Source organism: Mustela erminea, chromosome 3 (genome assembly GCF_009829155.1).
Source record: "Mustela erminea isolate mMusErm1 chromosome 3, mMusErm1.Pri, whole genome shotgun sequence".
Lineage (NCBI taxonomy): Eukaryota > Metazoa > Chordata > Mammalia > Carnivora > Mustelidae > Mustela > Mustela erminea.
In genome coordinates, this window is record NC_045616.1 from 16,596,286 (window position 1) to 16,615,435 (window position 19,150).

Below are 19,150 nucleotides of genomic sequence, written 5' to 3' on the forward strand. Positions count from 1 at the left end.
TTTATAAAGCCACTATAACCCTAATACCAAACTTGATAAAATAAGGACATAAAATCACAAGACGGTCTCCACAGAAACACTGATGCAGAAGGTCTCAATAAAATGTTGCTTCATCCAAACTGAAAATGTTTATAATTGAGGCACCTGGCTGACTCATTTGGAAGAGCATATAACTCTTGACTTCAGGGTTGTGAGTTTGAGCCCCACACTCGGTGTAGAGATTACTTAAATAAATTTTTTAAAAATGTTTAAAATTAAATATATATTATTATCAAATAAGGTTTGTCTCAGGAAGGCAGAAGTGACTTAACATTAGAAAAATCTATTAACTTTGTAAATTTTTAATACCCAGGTTTATTAAGTGTAACCTGAATGTCCTATGAGGTATTCTGGATGATAGACAGATTTATTATCCATTACCTTATAGTAAATAATAAGCCCATCACCTCTGCTTCCCCTTCCACTCCCTAGGGGTCACAGAGTAAAGCCACACAGAAGACCTCCTACGCAAGGAGACTTGACACTCCATAGCTGAAGAATGGAGAACAGTGGATTTATTCCTTCTATATACAGGAGAGAGATAGCTACCCTCCTCCCCTTAGACAAGGAAGGAAATATATTTTTACCCATTTGAGAGTAATTTAGAAAGGATCTCCAATTCTCAGTCTGACCTTTGAAGTGCAAATGTATCTTTCCAGGGGCGGGAGAAATGGTTGAAGTTTCTGGCTTTTAAGATGCAGAGATGTACATGTTCAAGGTCTGGCATTCATACCAGTTGAAATCTAAAGACCTAAGGTGATAGGGCTTCAGTCTCCCCGTGATGTTGGGGCCTAACGTAGGGATGCAGTCCACTCTATAACTCTTTGCCCTCTTGATCCTTTCAGATCAGAGCAGTTAACTTGGTTGCAGACTTATTTCTTAGAGCATTTTTCTAAGGGCAGTGAAGGCAAACCTTAACTTTATATTATATACATTTTTTTGTGTGTATCTTAGAAGGCTAGGATATTGACAATGGGTCAGTATTACAGTTTTATTGGAAGTCTTGATGAAAAAAGATAAGAATACTAAAAATGTATAAGGATAGAGAAAAAAAGAGATGGTTCAGGCATACACTGCAGTCTAAACCGCATGTACACAGAACATGCAGAGTCCCACTCAAATAAATTATTAACAGTAATGAAAAATTCAGCAAGCTTGTTGAATGCAAGATACATACATAAGACTCGACAGAATCCTACATAGTAACAAATTAAAAATGAATTTGGAAAATAAAATTTCATCTGCGATGGTGACTGGTAACTGGGAATACATCTTTTAGAAACCTATATTCAGTTCATCATGTGGAAAATTGGAATATTTAATTGGAAAAATTAAAGAAGACTCAAAGGAAGGCAGAGATAGAAGCAAGTCTGGAGGTCAGACTCAGTTTTGTGAAATCTCAGTTCTCTTGAATCTGTGATCTGAGTGAATTTCTGACTGAAATCCTTAGGGCCTTTTTGAGAGATTGGAAAGGCTGATACCAAAAGTCATAGGAAAGATTGAGGTTCATAGGAGGTGAAGAAAAACTTGGAAGAATAAAGAAAACTTGCAATATAAAAAATTAGGAAGTAATATAAACTTACGGTTCTCCAGAGAAATGGAACTAGTGGAGGAGGGTCGATTGATCGAGATTGATTATAATGAATTAGTTCACATAACAGTAGAGGCTGAAAAGTGCCAAGATCTGCAGTCAGCAAGCTGGAGACCTGGGAGAGTCAATGATGTAGCTCCATTCTGCATCCAAAGGCCTAAGAATTTGGAGAGCAGATGGTATGAATTGCAGCCTGAGTGCAGAAAATTAGTGTCCCAGGTCAACAGTTGGACAGTTCCTTCTTACTCAGCCTTTTTGTTTTCTATTCAGGTCTCTGTTGATTAGGTCAAGGACATGCACAAGAGGAAGGGCATCTTCTTTATGCAATCAATAGAGTCAGATGTTCATCTTGGCCAATGGCACCCTTACAGACTCATCCAGAAGAACATTTGACCAATTATCTGGGCACCCCATGGTCCAGTCAAACTGACACTTAAAAGTAATGGTCACAATGGCTAACTCATGTATTTTACTCACTATCTATGAGGCACTATTCTAAGCACTCTGCGTATGTTAATTTCCTTAGTTTTCACAGTCACCTATGAAACAGGTATGATTTTTATCTCCATTTTATAAATGAAATGACTGCTCACTGAGGTTAACAACCGGAATATTTAACCCAACGGTATAGAATGCCAGGAAGTAGCCACACATACATGGAATCTTGGAATACGATGAAGACACCATTGCCCATCAGTTGGGGAGAAGACAGTATTGTGATGATTGCTCATCTTTAATAAGTTGCTATTTTAGCTCACAGCACACAGAATAAATTGCAGATGAATTCCCGTTCTCAAAGTGAAAAGCAGAAGTTCAAAATTTGAACCAAAAAATGTAGAAGAATATCTTTATAACATTGTAGTGGGGAAGGAATTCTGTAACACAAGGTACAAAAAATCCCACCAAGATTGATAGTTACATCAAAGTGTAAAACATCTCTAGTCACTATACCTCAGAGGAGCTTGTTGCCTGCCATGTACTGCTAATCACTTCAGTATATTAACTGAGTTAGGCCTCACAAAACAAACTGAAGACATTCATACCTGATGACCTAGCCATCTTGCTTCTACAAAGATATGTTACAGAGGATCTTGTGTTTCTTTGTGCCTGCTCTGTTGTAACCACTCAAGATTGAAGGCAATACAGCTATACTCTAAAGAATGAAGTCAATGAACAGATAAATAAGTAAGGCATATTCAGATAATTGAAGTGTTTAAGATTAAGAAGCTTAATCTATATGACTCAGTGTAGATATAGCTCCCCCAAATTTTGAGCGACAAAGAGTAAGTTGCACAACATATGTAGGGTATAATATTGTCTGTCTACTTTTAGAAACACAAAAAACTATTTTGTACACTGTGAATTAACACATGAATTTTAAAAATGTAGACATATAAGAAAAAACAATATGTCATGAGCTTCTAGAGCTTTAGTATATTTTTTTCAATGAGTAAATGTCAAATGTTAACATTTATTAATTCTGGGTGATGAGTATGTAGATTTTTAAAAATAGAACCATCTTTACTCATGTATAATTATGAAATATTAAATAAGAATTGAAGTAAAATAAGAGAAAAATATTGTACCACAGAGACAGACTGGAGTGTTCACAGTTCTTTTGTATGCATGTAGTGATTTTGATTAGATACCGATGAAAGAAGGATGATAGTTGAAGAGCGGGGGTGAGGTATTACTCTCTGTAGCCCCTTCTGTACTTATGGAACCCAAGGTTACTGACTCAAAGTAGGCGACTAGACTGTTTTAGGATGAAATCATGAAGCTAGCAAGACAGTCTTTATGGATATTACAGACTGGGGCTGAAGTGTTCCAAGCATACCCATGGGGATTGTCCTTGATTCTTTCAGTAAGAACAGGTCAAGACAGATGTAGGAAGCTGAGCAGATTATCTGCCACTCTACAAATGTTCAGTGCTGGTTGTTGATAGTCTTACATGAATTGAGTTACTTGTAAATTCCAACTGTATGTTTCAGAGCATACAAGGCATAAAGCTTCTGTAAGTCTTTGGAAGTTGGGTGGAAATCAAGAGCTAGAAGAGTTTAGAAATGACTTTTTGAGATCCTTTACTTTGTTGTCAGCAGCGATCTGTTATTTGAGACATTGCTTTTCCATCCAAAGCATCCCCATACTTTATTTATGGCTTAGAGTGTTTGCCTACAATAAGTAGGAATCTTAAGCCTCTAAAATAATTTGGGGGAATGTCTTTTAGCTTAGGAACTCTGTGCATTTTTGTTTGAAGGAGGTAGGCAGTGAGCCCTGAGGCACTGGCTGGCTGATCGACAGGACACCAAAGGCTTTCCCTGAGCCCTTCACCATAGCCTAGAAGATGGCTTCAAGTGTTTCAGACTATGAAAAACTGTGAAACACTAACCAGATTGGTTTAGTAATGTGGTGAGAGTGTCTGCCTCTAAGGGATGGAGTCACATTGAACCAAGCTCACAGAGGCTAATGTATGTAAGCCAGAATGTAGGCTATTGATTTACAATGACCTGAGTCCTTAGGGCAGCCTGACCAGTACATTTACACCTTATTAGCAAAGCTCCTGGAGAGTTTACCAGCCAAACAAATCATGTTACAGCATACAGAAGTATGTTTAACAAAGATGTGTACTTTTATGACATCGCTTTAATGGACAGTGCCAGCTTTTCCGTCTGAATTTATTTATTTAGATGTCTGTATATTTTCCCCTCACTTCCCAGCCTTTACAAACGCCAGCTGATTGTCTGGATATTTCATTAACTAGCTTTGTCCACTGGATTAGAATTGCCATAGTTAACAAACATAAATGCAAAGGAAGACACACATTTAGCAAATAAAAATATGTACCATGCTTTCTGTATTTATAGGCTTGATTCTGCTTTTTGTTTGCATTTTAGATTCCACATATAAGTGAAATCTTATGGTGTTGGTCTTTCTCTGAGTCACTGTTCCACTTAGGATAATACCCTCTAGGTCCATCTGATGTCACAAATGGCAAGACCTTATCCTTTTTACAGTCGAGTAATATTCCATTGTATATGGAATCTTCTTTGTCCCGACAAGGTGAAGGGGACTGGGAGATACAGGCTTCCAGTTATGGAATGAATAAGTCATGAGAATTGAAGGTACAACATAGATAATACAGTCGGTGGTATTGTCATAGCATTTTATGGTGACACACGGCAGCTACGCTTTTGGCGAACAGAGTGTAACATACAGATTTGTTGAATCACTGTGTGGTACACCTGAACTAATGTAACATTGTGTGTTGACGATACTGAACAAAAAGTATTCTACACTTTCCTTTCTTCAAAATTTAAGAAACTTTATTGAGATATAATATAGAAGCTGTATTACTCATCCACTTAAAAGTTAGCATTTTTTAGAAGGTTCTTATGGTTGTACCTTCATCTTCATAATATAATTTAAGAATATTTTCTTCCTCCCTAAAGGAAACCCATATCCATTAGTAGTTATTTCCCATCCTTCCCCTTCTCCAACTCCCTCTGCTCTAGGCAACGACTAAATTTGTTTTGGTCTCTTTAGATTTGTCTCTTCTGGAGAGTTCATAAAAATGGAATCATACAATACGTGGTCTTTTATAACTGACTTCTTTCACTTAGTATATTTTCAGGCTTTATGTATGTTGTAGCATATATCACTACTTCATTCCCTTTATGTCTGAATAATATTCCGTTGTATGAATATAGCCTATTTTATGTATCCATTCATTTGTCGGTTACTTTTTGGTTTGTGTGAATGATACTACTATGAATTTTCATATACATATACAAGTTTTCATATACATATACAAGTTTTTGTGTGAACATAGGTTTTCCTTTCCCTTGGGCTGATTCCTTGGAGTAGAATGTCTGTGTCTTATGCTATCTCTGTGTTTAACCTTTTGAGGAACTGCTAAGCTGTTCACCAATATAACTACATCATTTTTACATTTCTACCAGCATATGAGGATTTCAGTTTCTCTACTTTTCCCAAATCCTTAATGTGGTCTCTTCTTTTTTATTATAGCCACCATTGTGAAGTGGAGTAATACCTCATTGTAATTTTGATTTACATTTCCCTGATGGTGAATGATGTTGAACATATTTTCATGTGTTTATTAGTTGTTTGGAGAAATGTCTGTTCAGATCCTTTGCCCATTTTTAAACTGGGCTGTCTTTTTTATTATTGAGCTGCAATTAACTCTTTATATACTCTGAATGCAAATTCTTCATCAGAGATACTCTGTGCAAATGTTTTCTATTTTTGATGGGTTATAATTTTATTTCATTTCATAATGTGCAGTATGAAAGTTTTCAATTTTCATATGGTCTAATTTACCTATTTTTTTCCTTTTGTCACTTGAGTATTTGGTGACACATTTAAGAAACCATTACCCTAGCCCAAGATGACTCCTTGTTTTCTTCTAAGAGTCTTACAATTTTAGCTCTGTGATCATTTTTTAGTTAAATTTTGTGTATGATGTGAGGAACAGGCCCAATTTCATTCTTTTGCTTTTGGTTTGCTCTTATTTTTGTAGTTTCTTAAGATGTTATTCATTGAAATCCTTCTTCTTTGTTAACATAGACATTTACCATTATAACTTTCACCCTGAACCCTGATTTTTTTGTAGCCTGTAAGTTTTGTTATTTTTTTTTTTTTTTCATTTTCATTCATCTCAAAATATTTTCTAATATCCTTTGTGATTTCTTCTTTGGCCAATTTGTTATCAGCGTATTTAAGTTCCAGGTATTTCCTTCAGTTCTTGGCTTCCTTCCTTCCTTCCTCCCACTCTCTCTCCCTTTTTTCTTTTCTTTCTTTCTCTCTTTCTCTCAGAGAATGGGAGAGAGCCAGAGAGAGTGTGAGTTCACAGCAGGGGGAGCAGAAGGAAGAGGGAGAAGCAGACTCCCTGCTGAGCAAGGAGCCTGATGCAGGACTCAGGGATCATGGCCTGAGCTGAAGGCAGATGTTTAACTGGCTGGGCCACCCAGGCATCCCTCAGTTATTGGTTTCTGATTTCATTTCTATGTGATCAAAAAACATACATTCCGGGGCGCCTGGGTGGCTCAGTGGGTTAAGCTGCTGCCTTCGGCTCAGGTCATGATCTTAGGGTCCTGGAATCGAGTCCCACGTCGGGCTCTCTGCTCGGCGGGGAGACTGCTTCCCTTCCTCTCTCTCTCTGCCTGCCTCTCTGTCTACTTGTGATCTCTCTCTGTCAAATAAATAAATAAAAATTTAAAAAAAAACATACATTCCATTATTTCATTTATTTTTAATGTATTGAGATTTGTTTTATGGCTCAGTATATTATCTGCTCTGGAGAATGTTCTGTGTATGCATGAGAAGAACATGTATTTTATTGTCCAGTGGAGTGTTGTAGGGAGTTGTTAGTTCTAGTTGGTGTATAGAATTCATCAAGTCTTATTTTCCCTTGTTGATCATCTGCCAGGTTGTTCTACGCATTGTTGGAACTGGGGTAATAAAGTTTCCAACTATCATTGCTGAATTGCCTATTTTTCCCTTTTGCTTCTTTTCATCTTGCCCTTCTCAGTGTGGGACTTCCAGCCTATGGGTGAGTGGGAAAAGGGGATCAGAGCCCCAGTACTTTCTGCCTGCAGTGGCAACTGAGTGGGGGAATACAGTCCCAGTCCTGTTGTCTTCATCTGCCTGAAACAGAGCTTCTGCAACATGAAGCTTGTGGGGGGTGGGGGTGAGAAGTACCAGAAGCCTAGTTTTCTGGTGGTGAATCCATGGCTTCAAACTGGGAGAGTGGGGAGAAGGGAGCGCCTGTCTTCTTGACTGCATACTCCTGGGGTTGAGCTTCCTGCTATAAGGGACTGAGTCATGGCTCAAATGCCACAGATTCTCTTTCTACTGAGATGTAGTTGATTATTTTGAGTGAAAAGCTCTCCATTGGCTGTATATGCATTTAGGACAATTTCCAGAGAATATGAATGATTGATGGTTGTTTTTTATAATTTGCACCAGTTAAATTGTTGTTTTTCTCGGGAGAGGTTTGCAAACCTGTTCCTTCCTTTTTTAAGATTCTGAAATACCATGATTTTTTTTGCTTCCTTCTATTTCCTCTCTCACTTTTGGTTTAATGATTTATTTTTATAAGAAGATCATTTCAGTGTTAATAATATGAAATGGAATTGTAAAGGTATATTCAATAAATAGTTTCTTCTCTATGGGATCACTGTCTGCCATTTCTTAGCTATTCTATGAACACAGATGGCTTCATTGAGATTTATGTGGAGACTGAGTCTGATAAAAATTGTAGATCATATTGCACTGACTCTGCTCTTATTTCTATATAACAGTGATGTACTACTGTCTGTGAGCTTCTGAAGACAGCAATTTGGGGACAGTATCTTGGAACCTTATTCAGGCAAACCATCACATCCTTTAGTTTCCTTGTGCAGTGTCTTGTTACATGGCATTAAATTTCAGGCCAACCATGTTAACAGCCTCTGATTCTTACTTGGATTTAATACTGGTATCACTCCTAATCCAGACAAAATGTACCGTTTTATAATTGCAATAGTGTACTAGTTATAGTTCCATCTAGTAGCCATGGTCCCTGTGGTCAAAAATAAGACAGAAATAATTTGCATGACAGAATTAATTTCACTGGACACAGGGCTTTCCTCATGTTGTGAGAGTCAAGCAAAGATCAGGATAATTAAGGCTCAGAGAAAGAGGTATTCTCAAATACTGTATAAAGCCCCAAATGAAACCACTTTCTAGATCTATTAGGTCTGATCATTTCCTAGTACAGCACTTTATCCATATTCACATAATGGCAACAGGAATGGTGGTGGGAAGTGGAGAACCTACCAAGAGAGACACCATCCTGGAACATCCCTCTCTTTTTTATTCTGAGAGTTCTAAAAGATTATCTTGTCATTGTGAATTCCCAGTATTTTATTTTATTTAAGATTTTATTTATTTATTTGACAGACAGAGATCACAAGCAGGCAGAGAGGCAGGCAGAGAGACAGAGGGGGAAGCAGGCTCCCTGCTGAGCAGAGAGCCCGATATGGGGCTCCATCCCAGGACCCCAGGATCGTGACCTGAGCCGAAGGCAAAGGCTTTAACCCAATGAGCCACCCAGGCGCCCCACCCTCCAGTATTTTATGATACATAGTTTCTACCAAAAAACACTGAAGAATCCTTATTTGATTAGACATTATAGTATTTCTTGCACATTAAAAAATAATAAGTATTGGGGCGCCTGGGTGGCTCAGTGGGTTAAGCCGCTGCCTTCGGCTCAGGTCATGATCTCAGGGTCCTGGGATCAAGTCCCGCATCGGGCTCTCTGCTCGTCAGGGAGCCTGCTTCCCTCTCTCTCTCTCTGCCTGCCTCTCCATCTACTTGTGATTTCTCTCTGTCAAATAAATAAATAAAATCTTTAAAAAAAAATAATAAGTATCATATATTGTACCTCAAATAAGAAGGAGACATAAATCTCTTCTATTGTATTTTCTGAGGACCCTAATTGGGTCCAAACTCTGGAAGCATCCTTACTTAACAAATGTTTAACAAAGTAATTTCATCTTAACAGAAGGGAAAGCCACTATACATTTGCCCTGCTATTCAAGGCTATTGCAAGATATTTCCAAGCAGTGGATGAGGGAGGAAGAGAAGAAAGTTTCTAGTTTTTTGGCTCCTTTGGATTTAACATCTAATTTTGCTTTAGCATCACACCTATTATGATTATTATAAGTTGAGTCTTAAAGTGTATTGAAACACAGTGTCTAAAGCCATAAACATTGTGTGACAGGACAGAGTTCTAACATCTTAATGTTCCTCCTCCCACAATCTCATCTAAGTTCCTCAGTTTGCAGGGTTAGACCTCGAAAACCAAGTGACTTGTCCAAAATCAGATAGGTCTCTTGTCCAAGTCTCATAGTCCTTTGAGCTCATGGAGCTGCCTTTTAAGAGAGGTAATCTCCCGGGATATAAAGACAGTTCATAGTGTTCAACACTTCTATCCCCTTCTTGGTTTCTTAGACTGACCTGCCAAACAAGTAGGAGTAAAAGTTGGTGTCAGAGTTCATGGCTCGCCTTCCTTGCCACAGCAAACCCTTCAATCATTTTCTGAAATGGCAGGGTCATGTTACAGTGGAGCCCACAGAAACCTGGGTGACTTTTTGGAGCAGGGCTCTGGGCTTGCCGGTTTTAGACACACAGAGTGAGAAAGTCAGAAAACTGTGGTTTTAATCCACTGATATTGTGAGTCGATTTGTTACCTTGGCAGAGCCGGTTCTGTCCTTAATATAATTTCCAAAGCTCAGGAGAAGAGATCACTTGAAGCCATAGTTGCATAGAAGATTTCTCTTAGTTTGCGGAATTCTCTGATGATGCCCACTAAGCAGGACACCAGGTCTATTCAGCCTGCTGAAGAATAGCAACAAGGAGCAAATTTAAACGGAGCCCAAGGCCTGAGGGGATTTTTTGTGTTTTTTCTTCTAATTCAATAGACCACTTCTGTGTTTTTGGTAAAACACTGCCCGTCCTTGTGTAGAGATAAAATGGGCTCACTTTGGGTTGTTGAGCAGCACAGACAGCTAATAGGAAGCACACTTAAACCTGAGGTGCTGTCTTTTCAAAAAAAAAAAAAAAGTTTTAAAACCCATTTGAAAATAGTCTGGTTTAAATCACCTCATGTGGAAGGCACTAAAGATATTAAGTTTGCTGAGAGGCTTTACAGTGGATTCTAATGACACTAAAGTATTTACCAGTAATATGATTTCTTTATATGCTGCACAGCCATTTTTATGTTATATTAACTTCATTTTGTGTTCTTTGGATCATTCCCGCACTGCTAAGTATGCAATGCGTTGTGGCCTAATTGCCTTATTATGCACTATTAAATAACCTATAAAAAAATGAACAGAAGTGTGAGTTAAACAGAATGAGACTTGGTCACTGTGGGTGGTACGGGAGAGCAACGCAATAGGATCATCACAAATATAAATGGAATATTAAACAGAACATACCACCAGAATCAAGACCTTTCAGAAGATTTCTCGTTTTGGAAAAAAACAAAAACAAAAACCCAAAATGGACCAATGGGGACTTACTTAAATCCCAATGAAATGGAGACTTAAATGTAACTCAGTTAAGGATAGCTTCTATTTCACAAACAATACTTCCTTTTCAGTAGTTTAAAATGTTCACATTCTCCCTGCTCTCAGTAGTATATTAAAAGCTGTAAGTGATAATACTTAAAGGGTTTTTAAAAAATTAGCTAAGTCATTCCTTTTCAAAGGCATCTGCCTCCTACAGGTAATTGGATAAGGGACAGAGTGAAAAGGACAGATATGTCCTGTTATTTTTCAAAAAGTAAGATTGTTCATGTACGAAATAGAGTACTGACTGGTGATTGCCCACCATAACTGTTCTTTACAGTTCAATTAAAGGAAAGACTTGAAGGTCAAAGTTTATAAAAACAAGTGTCATTCTCATAGAAGCTAGTTAGTTGGGTTTTTATCTGGCTTCCCTGATTGTGTTTGTTTTGTTTTTATTTGTATGAAGTAAACATTTCTGTCTGAAACAAGAATATTCTTAATCTGTTTGCCTACTTACCTCACCAAGACACCCATTTCTTTGACTTGGATGATCAGCCCCCCGTGCGTGAACTTCCACGTCCGGACCTCTCAAGACGTTCCCCCTTCTTCCAAGATTAGCTCCTAATCTCCAGCCCCTCTGTGCTTATTCCCATTTTTGATGTGATTATACACCAAAATTCAACGTGTCTAAAACTAAATTTGCCTTCTTCCTGCAGTCTTACCCCCGAAACCCATTATTTCTCTCAGTGACGCCATCTGTCTTCCTGCCCCAAGCTTGCATTCTCCAAATCCCCTTTCTTTCTCCCCACCTTTACTTCCCTTCCACACACATCTCTTCAGCCCCAGATCCAGGTCAGTCAGATAGCTCCTGCTTTCTGACCATAACCCTGCTTGGCCTGGCCCAGCCCTCAATACAACTCAGCAGCCCTGGGGCAGTGGCTCTTTGACTGGTCCCCTGGCCTCCCTCTCCTGACACACAGCAGCCCTCCTCAAATACTCCTGTCACCATGGTTTTCAGCTGTTGGTAACACCCTCCCTCTTCTCTTTTGCACACAGAGTAGAGTAACAAGGTCCCAGCCTCAGACTCAAGGATTAAGACAGGTCTGCCCCCATCTGTGTTTTTTCTCTCACTTTCTATTCCTTCTCAAACAGGTCTTTCCACTCCAGCCAAGACTGTAGCTGCTCTTTTGGATTTTGAGCCTTTTCTTGCAGATTTCTTGCTTAGAAAGAGGAAACTCTGCTGTTCCCGGCCAGATCTATCTTCGTGCTTGTGCACCATATCCCCCTCTATTTTTGTAGACGCTGTCCTGTGCTGAATATGTATTTAGTGGGCCTCTGGGGTGGATTCTGTCTTGGACGCTCATCCTGGTGGGAGCTGAGGGAAAGTCTTTGTGCCTGGCTCCCTTGTGACAAGATCCCGCTTGGTGTATAGCACAATGACCCGGGTCTTCGAGGAGACCTCCCACAGTAACTGCTCTCTGAACACACAGAGAGCCTCACGTTCACCTTCTCACCACCACAGGTAATGTGGCTCCCTGAAGCCTTTTTCGTCAGTGAACGAGCTAACTTTGCCTTGGACAAGGTCTTACCTTTCATATGAGTCAGCCCCCTCATCTGTAGAAGGAGGTATTGAAAATAGTGCATGGCTAAGGTGAACTCCATGATTCTGGTCATGGCGCATGTGTTTTCCATGGCCGTGCATTGTTGGCTAGCTTTCCGTACCCATACCTATTAGATGGCTTGATCTTTGCAGAAAGACTGGTAAATTCTCAGCAAAATGTCGGTGCCTTGATTTTTAGTATCTTCAGGGTCTTTCTTATACCTCTTGTCTGGAGACATTCATGTCTGCTCCATTCCTGTTTCTTAATTCATTGTAGGAGCTTTTTCTTGTTCTTGAAAGAAAGGCAAATAGGAACATTTCTAACACACAGTCTCAGAGTGACTTTCAGGAACATTAAGTCGGCTCATGTTTTCCTCTGGAGGGCAGTTTTAGGAAAGAAAACAGACTCTTAAATGGTATTCATCTCTCCAGTGATACCCAGTACTCTAAAGTTACCCAGGCAAACCGCAAGACACTACGGACTCCAGGAAACAACCTGAGGGTTTCAGAAGGAAGGAGGGTGGGGGGATGGGTTGATCCGGTGATGGGCATTAAAGGAGGGCACAGACTGCATGGAACACTGGGTGCTACACGCAAACAATGAATCCTGGAACACTACATCAAAAACTAATGAAATACTGAGTGGTGACTGACATAACATAATAAAAAAATAAAAATAAAATAAAGTTACCCAGGCTCACCATTTGCCTGCTAGAAAGGACTTGGGATGTCTTTTCACAAAGAATCAAAGGGGTAGCAAATTTAGTCATTAAATGAAAAACCCCATCTGAGTCACAAGTGATTTATATATGTGTGAAGCCCAGAAGAGGCTGGTGTGTAGGCACTGTGTGTCAGAACAGGAATCTACAATGGGGATTCATTAGGCTGGAGATGGCACTGGATTCCAAGTCTTTAAATGTTCCTTATTGAGTCTGTGCAGATAATACCACCAACACCACACCATGGGCTCAGGGATTAAAATAAAAATGAGAATAATTCTTATCTTTCTGGGTAGAGTAAGAGGTACATTCTTCTTTCCATCTGGGACAGAAAATCCAGCCTAGCTACAAATCAGGTTGCTATAAATTCAAAGTTTCTTCTGTCATCTGGGTTCTTAGTTTGTTTTTTTTTTTTTTAATTTTTAACTTTCTTTTTTTTTTATTGGTGTGAATTTTATAGAACACAAAATTAGCCATACTGATGTGTATACTTTTGTGACATTTGGTGTGTTTTTAAATTTTTATTGTGTCATGTTAGTCATCATAAAATACATCATTAGTTTTTGATGCAGGGTTCTAAGTTTCATTGTTTATGTACCATATCCAGTGTTCCATGCAGTACATGCCCTCCTTAATACCCACCACCAGACTCACCCATCCTCCCAGCCCCCTCCCCTCTAAAAGGCTCAGTTTGTTTCTCGAAGTCCACGGTCTCTCATGGTTTGTCTCTCCCTCCGATCCCCCTGCTTCACTTTTCTTTCCTTCTCCTAATGTTCTCCATGCTATTCCTTATGCTTCACAAGTAAGTGAAACCATGTGATAATTGACTTTCTCTGCTTCACGTATTTCACTCAGCATAATCTCCTTCTGTCTCATCCATGTTGATACAAAAATTGGGTAGTCATCCTTTCTGATGGAGACATAATATTCCATTGTATATACAGACCATATCTTCTTTACCCATTCATCTGTTGAAGGGCATCTTGGCTCTTTCCACAGTTTGACAATTGTGGATGTTGCTGCTTTGAAAGTAGGGGTGCATATGGCCCTTCTTTTCACTGCATCTGTATCTTTGGGGTAAATACCCAGTAGTGCAATTGCTGGGTCATAATGATGAAGTTCTTGAACATAGGTGAGGTTTGGTGGGGTGAGGTCCAGAGCTGATGACCAAGAAAGAATTCTTGAGACATCTTTGGTGCAAAATGGTGGTTTATTAAAGCACAGGGACAGGACCCATGGGCAGGAAGAGCTGCTGCCCTAATATCCTGAGGAGTGGCTGATTACATACACAGGAGTTGGGTAGGTGAGGACAAAGAGGGTGTTCAGAAGAGCTATCACAGTAAAGAAGACTGTCAGGATGCTGGAGGCCTGGTTATTGTCAAACCAAGGCTGTTTTTCCCTCTAATGAGGCACCAACATGAAGACAGTTGGGAGTTTCCTGGTGGAATGTCACGTTCCTCCTATCACACATCCTTGTCAGTGAGCTTTAGATTTAGAAGAAATTTAACTTTATTTACATTTCCTTTGCTTCAGCCTCCTTCAGTTTTATGGAGGGGAGGGCAATGTTAGGGCTTTAGGAACTGATTTACTTGTCTCTGGAAGTTAGGCTATTGATAGGATAACTTCTTTGTTGTAAATCACTAGGACATTTGTAAAACGAGAGAGACTCCTGTCTTGCAGGATTGTGATCTCTACAAGTTAACTATTTGTTTTTCTTTTAGGGCAGCCAGGAGTGCCTGAGGGATGTCACACATGTCACCGAGGTGGGGGAAACAGGGGGTGTAAGGTGCCAGCTTTTGCTTTGTCCTCAGCCAGCCTTCTGCTCCCTCATCAATAAGATAGCTCTATTTTTAAATTTTTGGATGGATGGAAAGGTGGGATTGAAGGGAATTATCACTTAGGGCTCTTCATTCTCTCCATGAAGTTAAGGTAAAATCGTCCACTGAGAATGAGGAACCATGGGCTCTCAATTCCTACTGTGTATCTGCATCATCTTCCTTCCCAAGCTTTGCGGTAGACCAGCCCAGACCCTTGCTCTCTTTCTTAACTTTCCTTCTTTTTTTCTCTTCCAGTGGACACCTTTACCTTTAACTTCATGGTGAGAATGAAGAGCCCTAAGTGATAATTCCCTTCAATCCCACCTTTCCATTCATCCTCTGTTGGCTTCTTTCAGTGCTATTGAAATGCATGGAGATGGTGTCTAAGGGTTAGATCTCCAACTCCGTAGCTTTAAACTGTATTGATCAGCCTGTGCATCCCTCTAGAATAGTGGCTCTCAACCCTTGGCTGCAAATTCGAATGAGCTGGCTGGCTTTTGCAAAACTGATGCTGAGGCCCTACCTCTGGCCAGTGAAACCAGAAGCTCTGAAGGTGAAGCTCATGTATCAAGTCATTTTTAAAAGCTCCTTGGGTGTAGCGAGGCTTCTCCAAGCAGCCAGGCTTACACACACATCATTAGCCTAAAAACTCCATGAAGTTAAGTATCTTGTGTGTGTTGAAAACGGTTCCACTCTGCAGAGCACCTGTATATCAAGTAATAACCATGGAACAATGTTCTTCTTCACATACCTGCCAAAATTGCTATACCTGACTGAAATGAATTTTAGTATTCATATAACCAAAGTGGAAAAATGATAATATGACAGTAATTTTTAAATTTAAATTTTAAGAGCCTCTAAATACCAAAGTGATAGTTATTAGTGAATAATTTATGCCTCAGTTATTAGAATTAATATGTTCACTATTTCTCACATATGCACTTGACCTCCAAAGTTGTAGCCATTTCTTAATTAGAAACCTAGGCCCTCAGTGCTTTGTTCACTAAGTTCCTTTGCTCTGGAAAAACAGTAATGATTAAGGTGTTACAGTGATTGGTATACTAAGATACGATTTTATTGAAAGTATTTCCTTTGCAGACAGAAGAAAATTCCATGAGCCACATTTCTATCCTTACCACTTGTGTCTATGCCTGGACCTTGAACAAGGCTTATTACTCAGCCATATTGCTAACCATATTTGTGGTTGGTTTCATAAAGTTCCCAACATTTTAATGCAATTAAGTGTTGAATTTGTATTAAAATAAGTATTCAAGGATTTTGCATTAAATAAAGGATAAGATATTTCTTCTTAAAATAGTAAATGCAATTATATTATGTTATATACATTTATTAAATATTTATAAGATGTTAAGTATATGCCATATACATAATGTGATAACAATAACAAGGACAATGTTGATAGAGAAAAATTTCGTTTGAACCATTTCTTATGAATTTTTGTCAGTTTTTATTTTGAATCAGGTGTTAATTATGCTTATTTTATCCTACATATACCATGGAATATTACTCAGCCATAGAAAGGAATGAAATGCTGATACATGCTGTTTAACATTGTTAAATCTTGAAAAAAGTGTGCTAAGTAAAAGTCCGAAGACAGTCTGAAAACCGTATAGTACATGATTCCATTTCTGTGGCATGCCCATCACAGGTAAATCTATAGAGACAGAAAAGAGTGGTTGCGTAGGGCTGGAAATGTTGAGGGGAAAGGGACAGTGATGCATATTGGGGACAAGACTTCTGTTGTCGTGATGAAAATGTTCTAAAATTGGGGTGATCGTTGAACAACCTTGTGAATATACTCAAAAGCAGCGAACTATAAGCTTTGGTGAATTGTGCCGTGTGTGAATTATCTCAATAAAGCTGCTATAGGAATTTTACTAATGAAAGAAAACATGAAACACATTTTATCTTCATTCTACCTGAACTTTAAGTTTAAAAGCTGGATAGAATGTCCACGAATGCACAGAGACTCAGATATATTGCCATCATGAGCTCTTCCTGCAGAATTGAGTAGACAGTAGGTGTTAGAAGATGAGAATGACTAGACATACCAGGGTCAGGACAGGGGACAAGCACGAAATAGACATGCACTTAAAACAGCAAGACTTAATGGCTATAAATAGGGTGATCCCATATGCTAATTTGCCAGTAAAGCCCAGTTTATATGTCTTGCCCGGGCCTAATTAATAATGGTCCCTTAACTCTCAAAACTTTTCTGACTTAGTAAATTATACAAATGCCCTTGAGTTACGGGAGGTAGTAGCATACGTAAAGGCAATACGCTCTAATACGGCAGATATATAACTTGTTAACAATGGGCGGGAACACTAGGTGAATTTACAAAAAGTAGGGTAAGCCTAATAATTGCCTTTAATGTGTTCCTGGGAATGAAAGGATATTCCTTGAAATTAGACTCTAGGGGAAAGGGGCAGAGAGAAGATATTGTTAACTAAATTGAGACTAGGAATCCAGCAGAAAATTTATATGTGTTTAGGTTTTATAGCCAGAAGACCATCAGAAGTCCTTTGTTTCCGCTGCCCTACTCCAAATGCGTCATCCCACCTTGTTGATAAAATCTGAGTCTTGTTGTTCAGGGTTTTTTTTCTCCCCACTGTCATACTTGGTGATGTAAGGGGATGCTGCACTGCAACTGAGTTTTGCCATAGGTGTTTTCCATTAGTCTTGCTTAATTTATCCTGTTTAATCTTTCGTTAGGGGTAATTCAGGGTGATTTAAAATCCACACTGCCAACTCTTCATCTTCCTCCAGGATTGCCTCCAGAAACGATGTCTCCCTGTTTCTTGGTTAATTTCTTTTTTTCTTAGCACATCTTACAGCAAGTAACTAGGAAAGAGCTTAAGAGTTTATGGGAGGATTTGTTTTATAATTTGCATTCCTGAAAGACCTTTGTTTTACACAGATCTTTCGTTGATAGTTTGGCTAGGGAGAACATTCTGGTTAAAAGTCCATTTCCTTCGTTTGTCTCAGTTCTTCAATTCCAGATATGAGTGAAATCAGACGGTACTCGTCTTTGACTGATTGGTTTCACTTAGCACTCTACTCTCTAGCTCCATCCACATCATTGCAAATGGCAAGATTTCATTCTTTTTTTTTTTTTAAGATTTTATTTATTTATCAGAGAGAGAGAGGGCGAGAGCAAGCACAGGCAGACAGAATGGCAGGCAGAGGCAGAGGGAGAAGCAGGCTCCCTGCCGAGCAAGGAGCCCGATGCGGGACTCGATCCCAGGACGCTGGGATCATGACCTGAGCCGAAGGCAGCTGCTTAACCAACTGAGCCACCCAGGCGTCCCAAGATTTCATTCTTTTTTATGGCTGAATATATTCCATTGTGTGTATGGGTGTGTATATTTTATCAACCCATCTATGGATGGACCCTTGGGATGCTTCCAAAATTTGGCTATTGTAAGCAATGCTACATAAACAGAGAGCTGCATATATCTTTTCAGATTAGTGTTTTCAGGTTAGTCCCCTACCCAGTAGGGGAATTAGTGGATCATATTTTTTATATTTTGAGGAACCTCCAGACTGTTTTCCACAGTGACTGCAGCAGTTTGTGTTCCCACCGATAGTACATGAGAGTACCTTTTTTTCCTCGTCCTCACCAACACTTAATTGATTCTTCTGGTTTTGATTGTAGCCATCCTGACAGGTATGAAGTGGATAGCTCATTGTGATTTTGATTTGCATTGCCTTGATGATCAAGGATGGTGAACATCTTTTCAGGTGTATGTGGGCCATCTTTAGGTCTTCTTTGGAAAAATGTTTAGTCATGCCTTCTCCCCATTTTTTAATTAGATTGATTGTTTTTTGGTGTTCAGTTATAGGAGTTCTTTATAGAGTCTGGACATTAACCCTTTATTGGATATGTTGTCTGCAAATATCTTTTCCCATTCACTAGATTTCCTCTTCATTATGTTGATGGTTTGCTTCAGTGTGCAAAAGCTTTTTAGTTTGGTGTATTTATTTTAGTTTTTGTTGTCTGCCTGAGGAGATACGTCCAAAGACTGATGTCCAAGAATTAGCTACTGATGTTTTTGTTTAGGAGGTTTATGATTTCAATTCTTAAATTTAGGTCTTTAATCCATTTTGAGGTTTTGTGTACAGTATAAGAAAGAAGATCAAGTTCATTCTGTTGCATGTAGCTGTCCGATTTTCCCAACAGCATTTATGGACCAGATTGTCTTTCACCCATTGTATATCCTTATCTCCTTTGTTATAGATTAATTTGCCATATAAACATGCGTTTATTTCATGATCTATATGTCTGT

The 19,150-nt window shown here is 39.0% G+C and overlaps 1 protein-coding gene across 5 annotated transcripts in view; it reads left to right on the forward strand.

The window, feature by feature from the left end:
- Positions 1–19,150, forward strand: part of KCNN2 (potassium calcium-activated channel subfamily N member 2) — a 461,444-nt gene that overhangs the window by 154,757 nt on the left and 287,537 nt on the right. Inside the window, exon 1 of one of the 5 annotated variants that reach the window (XM_032335386.1) lies at positions 14,669–14,786. The exons of the other annotated variants lie outside the window; for them this stretch is intronic. The gene's annotated coding sequence lies outside the window, so the exon portion shown is untranslated. Of the gene's footprint in view, positions 1–14,668; positions 14,787–19,150 lie in introns of those variants that run through there. 5 annotated transcript variants of the gene reach the window in all.